The sequence below is a fragment of the Neodiprion fabricii genome, chromosome 1, assembly GCF_021155785.1.
Source record: "Neodiprion fabricii isolate iyNeoFabr1 chromosome 1, iyNeoFabr1.1, whole genome shotgun sequence".
In the NCBI taxonomy this organism is placed as follows: domain Eukaryota; kingdom Metazoa; phylum Arthropoda; class Insecta; order Hymenoptera; family Diprionidae; genus Neodiprion; species Neodiprion fabricii.
Genome location: NC_060239.1, coordinates 1,555,946 through 1,561,945, shown reverse-complemented (window position 1 = coordinate 1,561,945; position 6,000 = coordinate 1,555,946).

The window sequence follows — 6,000 nt, the reverse complement described above, 5'->3', positions numbered from 1 at the left end:
CTATCACTAGCTTGAAAGCCGATTTTTAACATACCTCAATCTTTTGACAAACCCGTTATACGTATGCGTTCAGGTAAGGAAAACCGGGATTTTCAATTTCTTCGGCTAACTTTTCATAACTACACGTGTTTCAAAAATAATATAATTGTTCCGACTTCGATCTTTCGATATTTATTGAATATCAATTGACAGTCTCATTGCGTGTTAAGGATATAAAACTGTTTTCTTGTAGATGGCAAAATGTTCCGAAGCGGTGAACAAAGAGAATACACTTTTTCATCGAGTATTTGAAAAAAGGATTCGTTTGGGCAGGTCAATTGACAGTGTCCTTTCAACACTTTCAATCACAGAAGCCACTGTAGTGGCATCCTTTCCCTTTTTGTCATTTGTTCTATATCCGAATTTGTCCGTCGAAAGGGAGCCGATGCCCGGGGTGCAGTTGTCGCGTGCCAATTACACGGATTGGTGTAACTTGCCGGGAAGAGAAGAAGAAGAAGAAGAAGAAGAAGAATCAGCGTTTGATGCCTCGCATCGTCGGAGGCGACGAGGATGGAATGAGGATAGTGGGTACATTACAGTCATAGACACAGAGCGGAAGGGGAGGATCGGGGCGGTTGTCTAAGTCCTCTATCTTGTTGTTTATCAAGCACCCCTCGGCGGGTAACAAGCATCAAAACAGTTGGCGCCGATCCTCGGATCCCCTGCAAGTCCCGAGTCCGCTCGTCGCGCCGCCGAGCCAAGGGAAGCCAAGCCAAGCCGCGACGCGCCGCGACGCCCGGCGTCGAGGGAGAGGCTCCCGGCTCCGGCTGGGCGACGATGCCAGCAGAAGAAGTATCCTTGCATCGGGTCGTCGTCGCTTTCGTTGGCGTCGAACCGAGCGCCGGTGGAGTCGGCGGCGCCCGGCTGCCTCCGTCCCAACGTCCGTCGGCGTCCGTCGGCGTCCGTCGCCGCGACGACGGGACCCGCGTTATCATATTATTCGCCACCCCTTCCTCGTCCTCGTCCTCGACGCCGGCCAAGCCATCCCTCTCTCGAATCGAATGCATCCGCACCACAGCGTCGCCCGAATGTACACAACGCCACCCTCCACCCCCGACGCGAACTCTTTTGTAGGTATCTTTACTGACCGGGCGGTGCTAGTTTTTGTCCATTTAAGCGCGACTCTGCACGCCGCACTCCTCCTCACCCTTCTCGCCATCCGCGTCCCATGTTTCGCAAATCAACACCGAGAAGGATCTCGGAGTACCTCTGCAGTCATCGTCAGCGACTCTCGGAACTCAATTTCGAGGTTTCGGTATCAGCAGAGATTTTAATGCTCTTTTTCTCCCGTACCGCCCGACCAGTCTTCGCCAAATTCTGTCATCATCTCTTTGTGTTCCATGTACAATTTCTAAAAACCGCCACCGAAGTTTCGGTTTCGCTCAGTTGTGGCCAAAAATTGTAGACTTAAAAATTGATATAAATTGTAGATTTACGAGTTTCTTTCTATAATAACCTTGTACCTACGTTACATTCAAAGAATAAAGTGATTTCCTAATTAATTGAAATGTTTTATTTAACCTAATCGAATAATCTTTAACACAGCTAGGAAAAAACAAAGTTTAGGTTTCGGTTGAAAATCGTGTTTCGGTCGGACAGTGATTATTTAATTTACCCAAACATGTATAGGCATGCAATGGAAATTTGTAATATAGGTATACGGTACTCCTTTACTATCGTTTAACGTTGGAAAGAACTGAACCGAAAGCTGCAACATCAGCCCACATTGGCTGTAATTCGACGAAGAAACGGTATCTTCGATGTTGGAAATTTTCCATTGGCGTTCTTTTTCTTAAAAAAATTTTTCTCACAACGATCGAGCAACGATTTTACACGCGGTTTCATATCTATATATTTGTGAACATACGATATTCTGATCGAAATTAGATAAATAGTTAAGTACCAGAATTCTGCTGGTTTCTTTTATCATGTTTTATTTCAGCGACATCCCTTCTTGCCGCGAAATTAATTTCTTAATTGGAAACGCGTGGCGAACGGTTTGGTTATATTCGTGAAACTCATTACGCATATCTGTGATTATACGACCATCGTAAAATTGAAATAATTTAATTGCTAGAATTTTTATGACCACGCGGTTTTTTCTTCGCTCATTTTTTTTTTTTTTTTGCTACCTTTTATCGCCTCTTTTAAGACATTTTTACAATCGTATAACCGGGTGTACGTCAATTTGAGTTGACAAGTTACATCGGTGATTATATACAATTTGTACAATTTAATTGGAATGTTTTCTTACTTTTTACGGTTTACTCAAAAACCTGTTGCCACCGGTTCGATTCAACGAGTTTTACCACGTACTTGCGTGATTATACAGGAACAGAGGCATTCACTGATATTCTCGAATTCACTGCATTTAAGTACTATAATTTCTACCCTTCCAATCAGCCCTGCAATCCCGACTTGAAAAAACAATTCTCACATCTCGAATCTTTTCTGCTGTCCGGAAATAATAAATGTACAATATTATACAATATTATAAATGTTTACCTGTAACCGTTCTGACATGTACGCATATGCATATGTACTTGGGTCTTGAATTTTTTCTCTGTATCGATAGGTTTTTAAAATTATTCGAAACGAACGAACATCCACATACAACATGCATACGAATTTCCATGTGAAAAAAAATCAGAGTAACGCTTTGTATGTAATGTTTATACAAGAAAATTTCGGACTAAATATTTTCTCGATTAAGATAAACGATACGTAGATAGTATACGTCTGCATACACATGTAGACACAGGCACGTAGAAACATAACACATGCATTATTCATGCACCGAAGTTCAGTTTCACGCGTGTACGTACGTATAATATAATGTAATGCACAACACACACGCAGGGTATGTTTTCATCCAGGGTTCCCTGTGTGTGTGTGTGTGCGAAGAGACACGGAGGCGGACAAACAGAGAGGCGGATAGGTATGTATATTTATTTTCCTGGCCCTCGCGGATCATTTCGTGCAATCATCTTGTCAGTGAAAAATGAATAAGACACACGCGCGCCCCTCGGGCTCCGGCTCCGCCGGTCTTTGCAGAGTCTCGGCACCCTTACTCCCGGCGTCGCCGCCGATCCCGCCGACGCCGACGCCTCCGTCGCCTCCACCCCCGATTACGAAGCAGGAGCATCGCCAAAGGCTAGACCTCGCGGCACCCTCCTCGGCGACGCCAACGGCGGCAACGACAGCGCAAACAGGGAGAGACCGAAAAGCCTGCATCCAGGAACGTACGTGACCCAACTCAACCCCGACCACCACCCAATGTAATCTCTCTCGCTATCCCTCTCTCTCTCTGTGCAAAGCTCGGTTATACGGATAACATCCCGCGGGATATTCCTGATACACGGAAGTCCTGACTGTTTAAAATCATTGTGAATTTACTGCACACTTGCTGTACAAAAGAGTTCTCAATTTACGAAACCAGTAAGTTCTCTTAAATTTACAGGAATGAAACACAAAGGAGTAACTTGAATTTAATAAATTGTGTGGTAAACTTATCGTATTCGTAAGTGAATGTATGGTGGAGACACTGTTCCATACCAAAAAATTTTAACAGTTATGTAAGTACGTGGGATTAACGGCCTCGAATTTGTCCGCGGCGAAAACTCGAAACTTCCCGTCCTCCACACCCTTGTTATACACATTTAAAGGCATTTTTGCTCGTTTTTCTTTTAATTACCGAATAAATGATTCGCTCCGTTCCATGTACCGAAATTTAAATTCGTTACACCGCGACCGTTCGTATGGAAAATTTTTCACGGATCATTGTTCATTTTTACCTGCGTTACGCCGTGGGTTTTCCTCATCCACGTCGACCTGGACGTCGGCCAATCCGCTGAGAGACATTCACACCTACGTACGTGTAATACCAACGTACCTACGTACGGAGATAATTTCGGTTTTTCTCGCATCGCGAATTTTCCATCGCCCGTGCAATTTTTACACGCGCACGTATCACACCCATATCTATAGTATATTCGCACGACCATGCATACGGACTCTTGTAAGCCTAATCATTATTGCTGTGGGAATATAAAAATAACGTGTTAAACTCGTTGCCTTTAATTTTATTAATGCTCTCGAGGGCGGATTATTACTTTTTTCTTCTCCCCGATACATCCTTATAATCTCGTTATTATCGTACCGTTACACGCCATTCGGGCAATAATTTTTACGACCCACTCATCGCGCGTTGCGTACATGTGCACACATACATTCTCCGCTTATCTCTGGTCGTACCTACTTGATACCTGCGCTACGCGTTCCAGTGACGAAATGCCGGATTTTTTCTTATCTTTTCTTTATTTTCTCTTTTGGTTTTGCGTTTCGTTTTTGTAAAAATACGAGCGCGACGAAATCGAGAATGCGCGTAGATCCATAGACACCTTCCAGCTGCCTACATACCCACCCATGCACGCCACGTATCTGTATACCTCTACGTAATACATATGGGCATGTCTAGGCATGGGAGAAAAATTGAGTCAACGCAGAAAGAGACACCCGAATGGCGGCGGTCATGTCTGAGCGGTGTTGCGAATATCGCCTGATCGGTCAAAATTAGCATACGAATTGAAAACAGGCCTTCGCATGATTTCTCTACACGCGTATATACGGCTTATTATTTATGCACGTACATGTACAAAGGTGCACACGTGTAACGGACACACTCGGACGGATATTATGATCGTACTACGGCGGAAATCTTCTTCGCATTTCCAACGTTACGTTACGACGACGGCGATCAACCTGATCGCCCGATTATCTTAATTAAAATTCTCTGGTTTGACTTAAGCTGTGCTAAGATAATGATAATAATTATTACACAGAATGGCATTCGAATAATTCAGTAATTGATACGCGGTCGGGCGGTGTTAATTCTGCATTTCTTTTTCTCTTCTTCTCCTTCTCTCTCTCTCTCTCTCTCTTTTCTTCTCGATCGCAGAGAGACGCAAGAAAAAAGAACCAATCGACGATAAGCCGGATGATGCAATTTTACTCACAATAATTGCGTGCAATTACATGCGGTTTCTTACATCGATATTTTGTCTTTACTTTGCCGCGATTAATTTGGCAAGGAAAAATAAAGTAATTTTTCCAAGAAAATTGGCAAGAGAGATGAAAAATGTATATAAGATGCAGTACGCGGAAAATAGAAAGTATTTCACGACAGTTCAAAGAACCGCTAACGATCTTCATCATGCAGCTGTCGAGAGTACTCCACGTATGTTTCGCAAGTGGAATTTTCTACTTTTCATACATACGTCAAGGGTGAAATAACAACTAATCTGTACATAGTACTCCCGAAATCGCCGTATAAATATTGTTTGGCTGACGAAACGTCGTGCAGGATGTAAACGACGTTGTAACTACTGGAAATGATCGTACAGCTACAATAAAATAGCAAGTCTACGATTAACTACGTTCACGTCAATTTTGCGGGTGCACGCGTTTCCGATCTCTTTACTTTTCGTAATCGGATCGTTAGCTGGACTTCGGATCGCAACGGTGAAAAAAAAGTAATTTCCGTATATTCGACGATTCGTACACCCTGTCGAAATCAAAAACGTGCACCGTGTACTTGGGTCATAAAAATTACGGTCGGAGGCGAGTCGCCTAAAAGCAGGTATACGATATCTTTACAACAGCCCGCAGCAGACAGGCAATAGGACGAAGAATGGAGATTTTTCGGCACGTGTATACATAAATTTGTAGTAGATGTACAGACAGGCGGTATATCTCATATACGCGCGGTGAACGATACGTATCGCAAGAATGATGTAATAACTTAATAAGGTAGATGTCGCTGTGGTATAATGAGCAATACATATAATCTATTAACCATGCACGTATAATCGAGAACGTGTGTGTGTGTGTGTGCCTACATGTCCAGATAAGATTGACGTGGGTAATTTTATTATTCGCTAATAGGTGGAGTTTGACGGGAGC